Source organism: Lissotriton helveticus, chromosome 7, assembly GCF_964261635.1.
Source record: "Lissotriton helveticus chromosome 7, aLisHel1.1, whole genome shotgun sequence".
NCBI lineage: Eukaryota > Metazoa > Chordata > Amphibia > Caudata > Salamandridae > Lissotriton > Lissotriton helveticus.
Genome location: NC_136068.1, coordinates 859531541 through 859549060, shown reverse-complemented (window position 1 = coordinate 859549060; position 17520 = coordinate 859531541). Strand labels below are relative to the sequence as shown.

Below are 17520 nucleotides of genomic sequence, written 5' to 3'. Positions count from 1 at the left end.
CTCCTTCTGTGTTCTGTGGTGTGGTACGGCAGCAGGGTAGTGAGATGCAGCCAAGGTTAAGTGCATGAAGGAGCACAGCAGGGTATCAGTGGATATGGGGAGAACCAGTGTTCCTGTTGCTGGGTGTGGTCCAGGCGTGAATGGGTGCAGATGGGCTTGCCTTTGGTTTGCCAGCGGCGCAACCGCTGCGTGCATCGCCACAACAGCCATCATTAAATAAGTCCTGGGAGGACGGAAGAGTGCAGGGTATGGCTGGTGGGAAACTAGTAGTCACTTCCTGTGCTGATGGATTGCGGGAAATCCAGTGATGTTACTTCCTGTGCAATGGATGCTGGGAAGTTAACTCCTTTTGCTTGGCTTCTTCTTTTAATGAGAGTTTTGATGGGAAACTAGTGATGTCACTTCCTGTGCAGATAGATGATGATAAAACAAGATCTTCTGCTTCTGTTAAAGTCAAAGAGGTCAGGGACCATATTGTAGTTTTACAAAATGGCAAAGTTTGGTACGAAAGCAGAATAGTTATTGTTCTGGATTCAAAATAGGATTCTTTGCGGAAAAATTTGAATGTGGATTTTGAAAAGATATTTGTAGCAGTTTTCGACCAAGGTTAGTGCATCAAACTGGTGCAGACGTAGACTTTATCTTCTGAGTTTAAGAGTTATGTGATATAGCGGCATTGTTGTTCTCCACAATCAGGGCTCTTTTCATTAATGTTTATATTGTCTCTTGTTCCCTATTGATGCTAGTGGCTCTATCGTGCATTCATGTATTCATTCATTTATGCTCATTTGTTGGTTCATATTGTGATATGGTACTTGCTTCATTTTAACTCGTGTTTTGTTCTTATTTGTTTGTGTTAAAGGAAAGGGAACATATTAGGTATTGAGGGGTGGATAGAATGTGGGAACAAATTGGGAATGGTGGGGATTGTGAGATTCCAGGACAACAGTTACTGCCTGGGCCTTGATGTCAACAGAGTAAATGAATGCGCTCACAAAAGTTGTCCAGCTGATAATGAATCTTGTTTCAAGTGTGACAAAAAGGGAACCATTTGCACATGTGGGCTTGCATCCCATGCTTGTTGCCACTGAACAGACAAAGAAACCAAGTAGGTAAGTATTGGACCTGGCACCCTCTATACGATCACTTCCAAATATTTAGCCTTTAACCTTCACTTTTTGCTGAATGTGTTTTTTCTGACTCTAGGACTCTGTGTAGTTTATCATTGCTAACCAGTGCTAACATGCTTGTGCTATAGCCTCATAACATTATTACATTGGCTCATATCCAATTGTCATATTCAATTTACTTGTACACCCCTTACAGAGTGGTATACCATATACTCAGGGCCTTTAAATGAAATTTTACTAGTAGGCCTGCAGCACATATTGTGCCACACAATTAAGTAGCACCTTAAAACATGCCCCAGGCCTGCCACTGCATCCTGAATGCAGTTTTAAACTGCCGTATCGACTTGCCATTTAATCTCTCTAGCCAAGCCTTAAACTCCCCTTTTATTACATATAAGCAACTCCGAAGTTAGTCCCTTAGTAGCCCATAAGGTAGGGTGCTGTGTAATTAAAAGGTTGAACATGTACGTTTAGGTTTCACATGTCCTAGCAGTGAAAAACTCCCAAATTAGTTTTTTTACTACTGTGAGGCCTACCCCTCCCACAGGATAACATTGAGAATTATTTACTATATTTAATACGCTGTAATTTCCAATCTGGAGTAGGTAGCTATGTCATGATTGATGCCTTTGAAATTGTAACAATAAACCCTCCTTAATGGTAAAGTCAGATTTTTCGTTACAATTTTGAAAATGCCACTTTTAGAAAGTTGGCATTTTCCTACCCTTAGCCCTTTTGTGCCTGTAGCCTTTGGTCACATGACTGTTAAACTTTGTGAATTCCTCGCAGACAGTCACTGAATAGAGGGATTAGGTGTGCCTGAATGGGCCATCACTGGCAGGATGAGAGGGAGGAGTTGGGTCCAGCCCCACCTACACCTGACTAGGCTTTTTCCTGCATCCACACAAAGAACCACATACCCCCTGTAGTGAGACTGGAGGCAGGACAGGGAAGGCAGTGTGTCTGGGGTCTTCAAAGCGAAATCTCTTGAAGCTTCTCCCCCACTTCAAAGGCACAACTGGGTATAAATACTGGACCTCAGCCACCACCACTTCAATACACTTCTGGACCTGTGGATATTCTGTCAGTAAGAAGGAATGCTGTGCTACTAGAAGGACTGCCACTCTGCTGGACTGCTGCTCTAAAGGAACTGATGCCCTACTGTGGTGACAAGCTGACTGCTGCCCTCTTGCCTGGGGAAGAGGAACTGAACCTGCAACTTCATTTTGAACCCATGAGCTCAGAGCAGCTCTAAGGGCTAGTTTGCTGGCCCCCTGATCTTAGTCTCAGGGACATAAAAGGCTCCCCAACACCCTGCATCACCCCTTGGACCCAACTGTAGTGAGTTCCTGAGACCCAAGTGGTGGTTCGCAGGTCCTGGACCCTTGGTGTAGCTCAAGGGCATTCAAAATAAGCGTTTGGGGTCTTAGTGACCGTGGATGGGCAGATCAGCGCCCAGCTCCGTCACCCCAACTCTTCTCACTGTAGCATCGACCACTCGCGGGGGCCACCACTGCAAAGATTCAGCAACACACACACATGACACTGACTGCCTCCTCAATGCTTTGGCGATAGCCCCCAGCGGAGCTCTCCTGGCTCTTTGCGGCCTTCTGCAACGAGAACAGGAGTCTTGGCATAAAGTTCAGAAGGTAACGACTCACAGGGCCTAACCTGATGACTATATCCAAACTCACTCCATTGCGGTTGGTCTGAAAGTGTGACTTTGACCTGGTCCAGTGTGACTAGATCAGATTTTTGGCGCTATTTTCAATTAATGTTCTACTGATTGGACTTTTGCCATTTTGGTCTTGTTTTGTTTATTTCATTTTGCTCTAATTTTCGAAATTGGCGTGGGATCCTTTTGTGATGCCAGTTTACTGTTACCATTTGATCTTTTGCACTAATGTTTTAAACATTGCCTTTGAGTTAAGCCTGACTTCTTTGTGCCAAGCTACCGGAGGGTTGAGCACAGGTTAATTTAGGTAGAAATGCTTGAAGGTTTCCCCCAACCCGTAACCCATTTCTTACAGTAAGCAGATGCATTTATTTACTCAGTTGACACAAAGGTCCAGGCAGCAATTCATGCCCTGAAATCTCAACTCCCCCACGTTCCCCATTCTTCCCCACATTCAATCCAACCCTCAACACCCAGCAAGTACCCATCAGAAAATAGTATGACATGGGAAGCCTGTGGCTGTGAAGCAGACACACGTTAGTGTCAATGGATAAGCTGTTTTTTTTCTGGAATAGCCATCAGAATGTAAAATGTAGCATTTCATACATTAAAAACATTACATGTACGAAGTTCTGTATTTGAAGTTCACAATTTCATAACAAAGCAAAGTTCAAGAAAAAGGAAAGTGAACTAATGTTTCTCTAGACCCTGGTTCACACTCACTGTTTGGTACAAGTCATCAGAAAAAATAAGTATTAAAATATTAATGAGCTTCATGTGATGCCATTGTTTACTAAAGAACTTGGAGTGGGTCCAAAAGTAGGTCCCTTCCACGCTTCCTTCACAAAAAAATTAAATTGTGCAATGGTATAAATTGACTAAGGAAGAACAAGTATCTCCCTAAATTTGGTGTAGTGACTGACAATTTCAGGTTTCAGGCTTGGGAATGGGTATACGCTATCTACCTGAGCATGTTTCTGTAGTTTCATGCTCCCCAATTTACTCTGCCAAGATGTGCACTATGATCTGTGGTAGAGCATTCCAGGCAATAGGCACACTTCATTTCTAACACCTGTTTGTAATAAGTATGCATACAGGCATCAAATAAATAAATATTTATTCAGGCCACAAAATAATTACATATAAGCATGTGTCTCAAGATTGCCTATCACACATACAATGAGCATTTTGTGAAACTGTACATTCCATGTTCCAACTACCACACTGCATGAAGTACATTATTCTCAGGGGCTTAAGTTACAAATTATCTGCTGTTTTCAACTCGTGCATTCCATTGAATATGATTGCTAGATTTTCACAAACATCAACAGCATATGTCCAGTGGCAATAAATAAATGCCATAATTTGTGAGTCTTCATTCATGAGATATTGCTGTTACTTTAGAGTAGACAGCAGAATAATCTTATTTTCAGAGTCATATTACAGAAGAAGGACTGCCCTGGTGCAAGAGGACTGCCCTGCTGCTTGACTGCTCTGCTGCTTGACTGCTGCCTTGCTGTCAGAGAAGGAAGACTGGACCTGCTTATCTTCATCGTAACCTGAGTGACTCGAAGGGCCAGTTGGCTGCCCTCCTGTGTGAGCTACAGGAACACAGCAAGCTCCATAGGCATCCCTTCAACTTTTAGCTGACCTGCTTCAACTGGACCTGCAACTGTACCTGCCTGAGACCTGCTGACCTCTGTTCGAGTGATTCCTGGATCCCCAAGATGTGCCTCCCCAAGGTATGGACCCTTGGCTGGTATCAGTGTGTACTCCTATGCAAGAACTGGTGAAAATCATGATGTTTGGGCTCTTCTTGACCGCGAACAAGCCAGTTCATGCCAAGACTCCTGTGATGACTGGCCAACTAGAAGCTCTGGTGAGACCTGCCCTTCATGCTACAGCGAATGCCAGTGACTACCAGCAATCCAAGACTCATACTTTGTGCTACAGCTATGACAAACTGCCGTGGCTGCCAACATAAAACAACAAAGACCATCTGTGACACCCGATGACAGCCCACGATGCCCTGCCTGATCTTCCTGCTACAGGGATGACCATCATCCACGACCCTCTTCGTGCTACTCATGGCCGCCTCCACCTCAGAGGGTAATTCTTTAGTGGGACTAACTTGGTCCCTATATGTGATCTGCTCTCCATCGCAGTACACCTGAGCTTGTGACTTTCCCCCAATGTATTGTGACCGGATTACAGCGAGTGGTGCTTTTAGCTACTTGCTGCACTTTTCACTTAAAACTTTGAAAATCATTCTCTCCGGTTCTACTGCTTGGATTTCTATCATTTTGATATCCTTTAATGTATTAAAATATACCTTATTGTTTTAAATAGTTTCTCTGTATTCTTGTGTTGAGTTTTCACTTTATTGCTGTTTGTGTGCTACTTAAAATACTATCACATTGCCTCTAAGTTAAGCTTGACTTCTTTGTTCCAACCTACAAGAGTGTTAAGCACAAGTTAATTTAGAGACTTTTGTGGTTCATCCTGACAAGGATTGTTAACAAACAACCCAAATTCTTACACAGAGGCTTACGGATCCTCTCCCATTCCTTAATAACCATTAGTAAAATGTTGTGCTTTAAAATGCTATTTTCCCATATCAAACAAAATTATTAAAAAGGTCAACAAAAATAATAAATGATCGGAGTATGTTGCCCAATGAACGAGAGGCCTACTTAAGTTTGAAAAATACTAAATAGGGAGGACCCACTCAGTTCTACAAATTGTTATTGGTAAGAAAATAAAAATGATACTGTAAGTATGTAAGAAGAACAAGAGCACAATCTTGGCACATTGTGTGAATTAGTGAAGTTCTAGAGGCTCATCCTAGTCCAGAAAGATGCACCACTTATATTTGATCTTTACACTGCAGTAGCAAAGGGCTCAACCTGTATTCATTACTATACTTGCTTCATATAACATGTGTTGGAACTGGGGTCACCAGTCCCCTAGGGTAGCATAGCACGAGCGGGTAGGCATCCGAAAGCACATGTGTTAAGCGATCATGCAGCACACACTCACACTGAGACAGAAACCTGGGCACGCAATAAATGACTCCACTCCAGAGCTTGTATAAAAACAAGTGATTTGTATTAAGATAAATAATCAGATAGATAGAGCAGGATCAGGGAAATCATAAATTCATTTAAAATACATGTGTCTCAAAACTTGCGATCAATAGTAGATGAATAAATATCCGTTCTGCCATAAATATTAAATATTGGATCAATAAATAGTTAAATACATTTTTAGTGGGACACAGGCCCGACCTACGCCTTGCTTCTTGGTCCGTACCTGAAAGGAATACATCTCAAAGTCATAAGAACAACACTGCATTAAGCATCAATATCCATTTCCTCAGGTAAACAAAGGGACAGTTCCATAACAGAAACATCTCCCCGCTGTAGGAATAAACAATTCGTTAAGTGTAGTTCAAACATTTCCTTAAATATGAAACATTTCATTTGCCACAAAAGTATGTGGACGTAACTCTCCTCCTGTAATAGGAATTAAACATTTCATTAAGAATAATTATTCCATATAACAAGGTTGGGCATCCCTTTGGGAGAACTTCTCATTGGGCCCAGCTAACCATTGCATTAGCCAGCACTAACTAGGAGAAAACATTGCAATCTAGGTAACCATCCCCTTGTGCAGGTTTAACTGTATCAGGGCTACACCAACATTCCATCAGGGAAGTAGAAATCCCTACATTGAGCAGGTGTAAGTAGATCTCTGTTATAGCAGGGGTATGAGACCCTTCCCTGGGCAGGAGTAAACATTGCCTCAAATGAGGTCAACACCTTTCATTAGGCATAAAGTATTTCTTTAGGCATCACACACCATCCTATTACCTGATGCCTGAACAGGCAGGGCCTTCCCCCTATTAATCAGGAGCTTACAGGTAAAACATTTCCTGCAATAGAGATAATCAGTTTAGCAGAAGTAAAACACTTCACTGAGGGTAAAACATTTCATTAACCATTTCCTTAGGCAGGAATGAAACTCCTATGGCAGGAATAAAAACACGCCACTGCGGATAAAACATCTCATTAGGCAGTGTAACTATATCCACATAGCATTAACGTTCCCCTACTCAGCAATCAACAGTTAACAACTCTTCAAGGCAGAGATAACCATTTTTAACAGGCAAGCCTGAGCTTAGAAGACTTGGTTTATGCATGTAAAGCCTTTTAGTAAATGTAAACATTTCTTTTAAAGCAAGGAGCACCTCACTCCATAACTGTGGGCATGTGCTCCACCTTTCAACCAACATGAATAAATGTTTCATTAGTCAGCAGACACAGTTCATTATGCAGCTGTTGGCGTTTCCACCCCCAGGCCAGGATCAACATTCTAATTCCTACATTAAGCAGGCATAAACCTTTCAGCACCCAAGAGTAATCCTGTAAATAAGTAGAGGTTATAACACTGGGGCAGGGGTGTAATAAAACTTCTATAGTTCAGAATAATCCTGGTTCCAAGCAGGAATAACCACTTCAAAACTCTTCCCCAATCATAGGTAACATCCCCCTAATCAGGAGTAAACATTACAGGGAAGGAATCAGGCATAGGCATTTCATTAAGTAACTTATAAATAGAACATTACTCATTGCTAGAGAGCAACATCTCATTAAGCAAGCACAGGCCTTGCTTTAGATTAGTAAAACATTTCTGTTAATTAAGGTGAACATTTCAATAAGCAATTCAGTAAAGCATTCTCAATGAGCATTTTACTACGCCTTGGACTCCCCTATGCAGGGCTAAGCCATCGCAGGTGAACTCAGTATGTCTTTAGGCCTACGCCGGAACCAGGGCCCAAACAGTTAATGAATGGCAAGCCTGTCCTCAGGCATAAACAGTAACTTAATGGCCTCCACGTCACTAGAGGCACATAGGGGCCAACAGGTGGGCACTTAAGGTCAAAAATACAGCGTTTCTCTGGGGCCTACAAGAGAGCGCTTGGAGGCACAATTACAGCGCTTCTATGGGACATTCAAGAAAGCGCTTGGAGTGAAATTACAGCGCTTCCCTGGGCACTACCTCAGTTCCTCACATGACAGCGCTTGGCCACAGGCAATGCTGGGGACAGCGCTTCAGAAGGCAGCAACTTCTAGAGCCACAGAAGTTCTTGGTGACACAGCGCTTCAGGGGGATAGCGCTTTTCAGGATTCACAGCGCTACGATATAGCAGGCAATTGACAGCAGAGGTAGCGCTTGGCAGACAGTTCATTCCAGGTAGCGCTGCTGAAGGGCACCAGAGAATATAGCGCTTCAGGCAGGAATCACGCCCAGGATTCTAGCGCTTCACAGACAGCAGGGTGCAGGGCTATAGCGCTTTGGCCCACACGAGGTGGGGACAAGACCAGCAGGTCTAATAACATTCAGTTCAGGGTGCTGCAGTTCAGGCAAATATAGCGCTTCAGAAGGCAGCAACCCCCTCCATTACTTCAGCGCTCTTCACAGGGTCAGCAAGGGCAGCGCTAGATATACAGGACAGGTGACACCCCAGTAGCAGGTTAGCAAGGGAGACCCCAGGTGACAGAAGGAAACGCAGGGTCAGTACCGCGCCAATACCTGTTTGCTTCTTCAAAAGTCCTGTGATGATTTAATTTCTTCTTAGCGCTTTAGGTTTCTTGCGCCCTTGTAAATAGAGGCTTAGTTTCTTGTTGGCGTGATGTTTCTTGCGCCCTTGTAAATAGAAGCTTAGTTTCTTGTTGGCGTGATGTTTCTTGCGCCCTTTGGTTTCTTGTTTCCTTGAAGGGGGTTAAGTTGGTGGCTGGTGTTAGATCTCCTCAGCCAATCCCCTCAAGTGGTCCCTGGGGGTTCCCTTCCGTGGGGTTAGGTCAGTGGGGGGGGTACAGGATGCCTCAATACTTGTAAAGCAGCACTCTAGGCCCTGTCATTTCCAGCATCATAAGACCCTGCCCTGACCCCCACTGCCTATCCTCCTGCGTAGGTTCTTCCCCAGGTCTTCCCCTCAGTCACTCTGACAGGAAAGTTTTCCTTCCTTTCCTTATACAGTGCCAGTTGACAGTTGGCAGTGGCAGTTGGTGTCACCTCACCTGTTCCAGAAGGTTCCAGGGGGTTCTAGGAGGTTCCACCATTCTACCTGTGGGCAGGCTGGCAGGCTAAGTTGATACATTGTTTGGAGGGTTCCAGCCAGGCCCTAGCCACTAGAATGCGCCCACTAACCCCGCTGCAGCAGCAGTGGTCAGTGGCAGCCATGTTAGGGGTATAAGACACCTGCATCTTAACATCAGTTTCACAGTACACAGGGCTTTCCTCACTACACAAGGCCTATACATTGTTGTTACAATAGGGGCATTCTAAATTAAAAGGGGTAAAAAAACGAAATATTTCTGGGGAAAGGGCCAAGTCCCACACATCTCCCCCCCAGCCAAAAGCCAGGGTAGTCCGATCATTCCCTTGATGGGCTTCCCTGCTTGGGGCGGAAAAAGGTGGACGCAGGCCCAATACCACCATGACATTCTCGCTAATCCAACCACCCCACTGGTGTTCCCCAGTGAGATGCAGCCAGGACGGACCTCTAAACAATTCAGATGTCTCTGGCCCTTGCTCTCTCTCAGAGTGGGGGGCAGTAGCCCCAGGCCCGTGGTACCCTTTCCACTCTCCTCCTCAACCTAGGGTCAAAACCCTTAAGTTGAATTGGTGACAGGGGCGAGACCTACCTCTCCCTGCACCCCCTCCCAGGGTTCCGCACCCTCCCACCTGGAGTAGTACCCCTGAGAGTCACAACCGGGGGAACTCTGAATACAGAGATTCCTCCCGCCAGGTCAGGCAACCCCTGAACCTGGCCACCCAACCCAGGATCTGAACCCCGTGGCTGGACCGGTGCCAGAGGAGAGTCCTTCCTCCCTCTGCACCCCCTTCCAGGGTTCCACACCCTCCTCCCCGGATAGGTACCCCTGGAAGTCACATTGGTAGGGTCCATAGTTACTGGTACCCCACCCTCCAGGTCAGGCAATCCCTGCACCTGAAACCCCAGTCCAGGTTCTACACCCCGTGACTGGTCCAAACCCCGAACCTCGGGTACGCTGCCACCATGGAAGTACCTGGCACACATGATTTCAAGGTCTTCAGCTCTGTCTCTGTTAGCTGAAGCCTGTGCACCAGCTTCCCTTCCTTCATTGCAAGGCTCACACTCTCCCTTTTCTGCTCTAACCTCTTTGACGACACACACCCCCTTCCAAGGTTCTCTGGTGTGCCCGCTTCCCTGGGTGTGACCTGCCCCTCCTGTCCCCATCCCCTCTCCCCTCTGGGTGGGCTCCTACCCGTGCCCCCAAAGTGGTACGGAGTTCCTTCTTCCCTCCGCCCAACAGGCACCCCCATCCCCTGACAACACTCCAGTACGCCAGGTGGGGACTCAGATAATTCAGGAAAAAGGTTCTAGGATGTGGCGACAGAATGAGGTCCAACAGGCCCTGATACACTCACAGGCTAGACAGTGGAGGGGTCAATTCCTAAGGCTTGCACACACAATAATTGTGCAGCCCAATTGCTGTGCACCCTGTCCCAATGGAGGGTGCTGCATGGTCACAGGTCCTGGATCCCACCGCTCGACACCAATATGTTGGAACTGGGGTCACCAGTCCCCTAGGGTAGCATGGCACGAGCGGGTAGGCATCCGAAAGCACATGTGTTAAGCGATCATGCAGCACACACTCACACTGAGACAGAAACCTGGGCACGCAATAAATGACTCCACTCCAGAGCTTGTATAAAAACAAGTGATTTGTATTAAGATAAATATTCAGATAGATAGAGCAGGATCAGGGAAATCATAAATTCATTTAAAATACATGTGTCTCAAAACTTGCGATCAATATTAGATGAATAAATATCCGTTCTGCCATAAATATTAAATATTGGATCAATAAATAGTTAAATACATTTTTAGTGGGACACAGGCCCGACCTACGCCTTGCTTCTTGGTCAGTACCTGAAAGGAATACATCTCAAAGTCATAAGAACAACACTGCATTAAGCATCAATATCCATTTCCTCAGGTAAACAAAGGGACAGTTCCATAACAGAAACATCTCCCCGCTGTAGGAATAAACAATTCGTTAAGTGTAGTTCAAACATTTCCTTAAATATGAAACATTTCATTTGCCACAAAAGTATGTGGACGTAACTCTCCTCCTGTAATAGGAATTAAACATTTCATTAAGAATAATTATTCCATATAACAAGGTTGGGCATCCCTTTGGGAGAACTTCTCATTGGGCCCAGCTAACCATTGCATTAGCCAGCACTAACTAGGAGAAAACATTGCAATCTAGGTAACCATCCCCTTGTGCAGGTTTAACTGTATCAGGGCTACACCAACATTCCATCAGGGAAGTAGAAATCCCTACATTGAGCAGGTGTAAGTAGATCTCTGTTATAGCAGGGGTATGAGACCCTTCCCTGGGCAGGAGTAAACATTGCCTCAAATGAGGTCAACACCTTTCATTAGGCATAAAGTATTTCTTTAGGCATCACACACCATCCTATTACCTGATGCCTGAACAGGCAGGGCCTTCCCCCTATTAATCAGGAGCTTACAGGTAAAACATTTCCTGCAATAGAGATAATCAGTTTAGCAGAAGTAAAACACTTCACTGAGGGTAAAACATTTCATTAACCATTTCCTTAGGCAGGAATGAAACTCCTATGGCAGGAATAAAAACACGCCACTGCGGATAAAACATCTCATTAGGCAGTGTAACTATATCCTTATAGCATTAACGTTCCCCTACTCAGCAATCAGCAGTTAACAACTCTTCAAGGCAGAGATAACCATTTTTAACAGGCAAGCCTGAGCTTAGAAGACTTGGTTTATGCATGTAAAGCCTTTTAGTAAATGTAAACATTTCTTTTAAAGCAAGGAGCACATCACTCCATAACTGTGGGCATGTGCTCCACCTTTCAACCAACATGAATAAATGTTTCATTAGTCAGCAGACACAGTTCATTATGCAGCTGTTGGCGTTTCCACCCCCAGGCCAGGATCAACATTCTAATTCCTACATTAAGCAGGCATAAACCTTTCAGCACCCAAGAGTAATCCTGTAAATAAGTAGAGGTTATAACACTGGGGCAGGGGTGTAATAAAACTTCTATAGTTCAGAATAATCCTGGTTCCAAGCAGGAATAACCACTTCAAAACTCTTCCCCAATCATAGGTAACATCCCCCTAATCAGGAGTAAACATTACAGGGAAGGAATCAGGCATAGGCATTTCATTAAGTAACTTATAAATAGAACATTACTCATTGCTAGAGAGCAACATCTCATTAAGCAAGCACAGGCCTTGCTTTAGATTAGTAAAACATTTCTGTTAATTAAGGTGAACATTTCAATAAGCAATTCAGTAAAGCATTCTCAATGAGAATTTTACTATGCCTTGGACTCCCCTATGCAGGGCTAAGACATCGCAGGTGAACTCAGTATGTCTTTAGGCCTACGCCGGAACCAGGGCCCAAACAGTTAATGAATGGCAAGCCTGTCTTCAGGCATAAACAGTAACTTAATGGCCTCCACGTCACTAGAGGCACATAGGGGCCAACAGTTGGGCATTTAAGGTAAAAAATACAGCGTTTCTCTGGGGCCTACAAGAGAGCGCTTGGAGGCACAATTACAGCGCTTCTATGGGACATTCAAGAAAGCGCTTGGAGTGAAATTACAGCGCTTCCCTGGGCACTACCTCAGTTCCTCACATGACAGCGCTTGGCCACAGGCAATGCTGGGGACAGCGCTTCAGAAGGCAGCAACTTCTAGAGCCACAGAAGTTCTTGGTGACACAGCGCTTCAGGGGGATAGCGCTTTTCAGGATTCACAGCGCTACGATATAGCAGGCAATTCACAGCAGAGGTAGCGCTCGGCAGACAGTTCATTCCAGGTAGCGCTGCTGAAGGGCACCACAGAATATAGCGCTTCAGGCAGGAATCACGCCCAGGATTCTAGCGCTTCACAGACAGCAGGGTGCAGGGCTATAGCGCTTTGGCCCACACGAGGTGGGGACAAGACCAGCAGGTCTAATAACATTCAGTTCAGGGTGCTGCAGTTCAGGCAAATATAGCGCTTCAGAAGGCAGCAACCCCCTCCATTACTTCAGCGCTCTTCACAGGGTCAGCAAGGGCAGCGCTAGATATACAGGACAGGTGACACCCCAGTAGCAGGTTAGCAAGGGAGACCCCAGGTGACAGCAGGAAACGCAGGGTCAGTACCGCGCCAATACCTGTTTGCTTCTTCAAAAGTCCTGTGATGATTTAATTTCTTCTTTGCGCTTTAGGTTTCTTGCGCCCTTGTAAATAGAGGCTTAGTTTCTTGTTGGCGTGATGTTTCTTGCGCCCTTGTAAATAGAAGCTTAGTTTCTTGTTGGCGTGATGTTTCTTGCGCCCTTTGGTTTCTTGTTTCCTTGAAGGGGGTTAAGTTGGTGGCTGGTGTTAGATCTCCTCAGCCAATCCCCTCAAGTGGTCCCTGGGGGTTCCCTTCCGCAGGGTTAGGTCAGTGAGGGGGGTACAGGATGCCTCAATACTTGTAAAGCAGCACTCTAGGCCCTGTCATTTCCAGCATCATAAGACCCTGCCCTGACCCCCACTGCCTATCCTCCTGCGTAGGTTCTTCCCCAGGTCTTCCCCTCAGTCACTCTGACAGGAAAGTTTTCCTTCCTTTCCTTATACAGTGCCAGTTGACAGTTGGCAGTGGCAGTTGGTGTCACCTCACCTGTTCCAGAAGGTTACAGGGGGTTCTAGGAGGTTCCACCATTCTACCTGTGGGCAGGCTGGCAGGCTAAGTTGATACATTGTTTGGAGGGTTCCAGCCAGGCCCTAGCCACTAGAATGCGCCCACTAACCCCGCTGCAGCAGCAGTGGTCAGTGGCAGCCATGTTAGGGGTATAAGACACCTGCATCTTAACATCAGTTTCACAGTACACAGGGCTTTCCTCACTACACAAGGCCTATACATTGTTGTTACAATAGGGGCATTCTAAATTAAAAGGGGTAAAAAAAACGAAAAATTTCTGGGGAAAGGGCCAAGTCCCACAACATGTTTTATTGGGTCACATTTATTTTCACTGGTATGATGTGTATATATTACACCTAGTTGTACAGAGTGTAATATGTTATGTTAGGTATATTTCTATTTATAGAAAATAAGAACCATAATTAACACAAAAAATTATGTCTGTTTCTTTAAACCCAAATAGATATTGTATTTATTGTTTTAAAGTACACAAAGCCATAAATATAGGACAGTTTTCAATAAAGAATTGGGTTACCAAACTCAGGCATTACACACCGTGGCCAAAATACAATCAATGGTTAGGCCACATGAAAAATATCACCATGGCACATATTGATGATATAGGGATAAATAGGTCTGTGTCAAGGTACTGAGGTCAACAACATTTTGATCCATATAATAATAATGGGATCATCATCAGGACAGAACAAATGCTGCCTGAGGAGAATACCTGCATTAAGTCTATGCGCGGTATCCAATCGAAGATCAATCTAAATGTATTATCATACACCATGCCAGGGGGAACGAGAAAGAAGATTACGTTAGCAATTGCTAAAATCAGGGAGCCGGATCATGATCTGATCAGGGAAATTGTGGTGAATGTCCAAATAGAATGTTCAATCAGGGAAATTAAATGCATGGTGAATGAAGACAGTCACCAATACGGTAAGGGAGTGGGTCTGGTGAAAGCTGCAAGGGGAAGAAACAAAGATAAGGAAGTGGCCACAGTAGAAATTAATACAATTTGTGATTTACAATGGTAATAAAAATGGAATCGGAAGCTGATGGTCCACACTTCGCTCAGCCAAGACAGTCACATATGCAACCCTTTCTGCTGGCATGCAAAGGGGCTTAACGAATGCCACATGTTTTCACAGACTTAATGAGAGGGTTCCAAAATTAGTGAGAGACCAGCTTCTTCCAGGCCCAGCCAATCTTTCATCCTCCTGGAGTGGTTCCAAGTCTCTCCATTCATGCCTGAGTGCGCTCGTATTGTGAGAGTCGCAGAACTGGCCATGTTGCCTGCATTAATATGGCACTTATAAAAGGAAGTGTGAAGAGGCACCAGAAAGTGATTTTGTGATGGAATATTTGCTTTCATGACACAGAGCAAAACAAGCTATCGCTCTGTCAACCGAGAGGGCAAACCCTGGGCTGGGTGGCAGGGGCAGCTTGTGTGTTTGAAAGTGGTGGGGGTAAACAGGTGCCTCAGAAAACAGTGTCTGACATATGACCTCCATGTTTAAATGCAAAGCAAATGTGATGAGCAAAGAACATGATTTAATAGCCTGTCTGCAGAAGTGGAGCAAGTGAAAACACAAGGGCTTAGATGAAATGCTCTTAAACAAAGAAAAAAGTAGTTCAGAAAACAGTTGCTAAAATGGATTGATATTAGCAATTGGTTCCATGTTCTCGGGGAGGGCTAAACACAGGAAGAGAGATGACTCTAATTCTAAAGACTTTATTCGGATATGTCAAATAAATAACCATACAAGTTCATATAATCACAGCATATATAACATTCAAGATAATTACACAATTAATACAGATAAAAACTAGCAAATATGCATCTTTGACTCAGTACAAGTAAAAAAGTTTAAATGGTTACAGATTTTCGTGAATAAAAAACATTATTAAGAAAAGCTGAGACAGACGCCACAGAAAATATATCATCAAGCTTCTGTATTGCTATAAAGGCTGGTCGGCACTGTCTAAGGTTCAAACACCTTAATATGGGTATAATCCACCTTTTCCTTGGTATTAAATAAAATTTACAAAAGAATAAAATATGTATATCGGATTGGGTGGACAAATCATCACAGGGGCATTTCCTAATACCACTTGACCAGTCATTAGTAACGGGAAAGCTTAGTAGCCTAAATAAAATCCTGAATCTAAATCTAATAAGTAGAAACCTAGCATGGTCTTTCATCTGCAGGGTTAGGTAAGGTTGAATAACCTGTGGTGTTAGTATCAACTGATGGGCGATCACCGATTTTTGAGTGAACTCAGTTTTTTCCCTGCGGTTCTCTAAATACGTTATGCATAGCCTTTTCAGCACTTTTCTCGGGATATGAATCATTGATAGGGGGTCATCATAATAGTCAAGATGATCGATGTTAACAAAAAATGACTTAATATATCTCAACCACTTCACCCAAAGGACACAGTCCAATTTCAGGGCACCCCCCAGAATGAGCCGGTTCAAATGACATTCATCAGTTGTCCATACCCTGTGCCACAAAAGCACAGGCTGTACCTTGATGACATCTTCTAAATAGGACAAGCCGAGTTCAGTGTGACAATTATGGGTGGACATGCTCTCAGGAATAGATAAAAGATATCGCAAGAAGCCATTTTCGGTTAGTTGTAGGGTTGAGACATTTGCATCCCCCCAAATTGCCGCCCCACAGGTTGCGACCCCAACACAACTAGCTTTATATAGGCACAAAAGTTCCTTGACTGGTTTCTTCCCCAGCTTTTTGCTAAATAATTTGAGGGCCATAATTGACTTGGCAAATAACAGATTTCTACTTTTCACTGCATTACCCCACTGTCCTGAGCTATCAAACAGTATTCCCAAATATGGGAAAGTTGAGGTATGATCTAAAGGTTTGGAGCCAATAAACATGGTTCTACTTTTCTGGTTTGTTCCTCTGCCACAGTTCATACAAAAGGTTTTAGCACTGTTAACCTTCAGGCCCAAGTTAGTCATGAAAGTGGAAAAATATGAAATCATAGTTTGCATTGCTACGGGGGTCCTTGCCATCAGGACAGCATCGTCTGCATAAATAAGTGCTGGAATTTGACGATTTGATGCACTAGGCATATCTTGACAGTCCTGCAGCAAGGTTTTCTCCAGATCATTAATATAGATGTTAAATAAAAAAAGGGGCAAGGACACATGCTTGTCTCACTCCCCTCGCAATGTTAAACATTCTAGTGCATTCCCCTTTTTTGCTGTATCTAATCGTGGCCCTGGCACCATTGTACAACTCTCTAAGGAATTGAATAATGTTGTCGTCAACACCCAACCAAACTAAAATTAGCCACAATTTGCTGTGAGTGACACAGTCAAAGGCGGATGTCAAGTCCACAAAGGTTAAATACATCCGGCCTCCCTTAGCCTTAGTATATTTCTCGAGGAGAATAAAAAGATTGAGACATTGATCTATGGTTCCAACTCCTTCTCTAAAACCATATTGTAGGTCGCTAATAATCTTGTGCTCCTCTGCCCATAGGTGCAACCTGTTTAGGATAACCCTACCAATGATTTTAATTGTAGAATCAAGCAAAGATATTGGGCGATAGCACACACAACTAGTCCTGTCGCCCTTTTTAAAAATGGGTACTATGATCGACTCATACCAAGTATTGATGAGTCCCACAGAGCTAGCGGCATTAAAAGTTCTTGTAAGTGATGGCGCCCATAAAGATATATTATTTTTTTTTAAATCCACTGGGACGCCATCCGGGCCAGGTGCCTTGCCCCCCTTGCTTAAATTAATGCCCTTAATATAGCAAGTTGATGTAAAGACTTGCGTTGTAATGGCATAGCGTGGTAACATCGCAGTCGTTGTAACGACCGCGATGTAACAGCACGCGCTGTACTAACACGCATTGTAACATCATACATTCTACAGAGAGCCATTGGAGCCATAT

General features: G+C 44.2%; 1 protein-coding gene across 2 annotated transcripts in view; it reads left to right on the top strand.

Annotated features, from left to right (window-relative positions):
• DOCK2 (dedicator of cytokinesis 2) overlaps positions 1-17520 on the top strand; it is a 2042522-nt gene that overhangs the window by 415482 nt on the left and 1609520 nt on the right. The gene's annotated exons all lie outside the window — the stretch shown is intronic.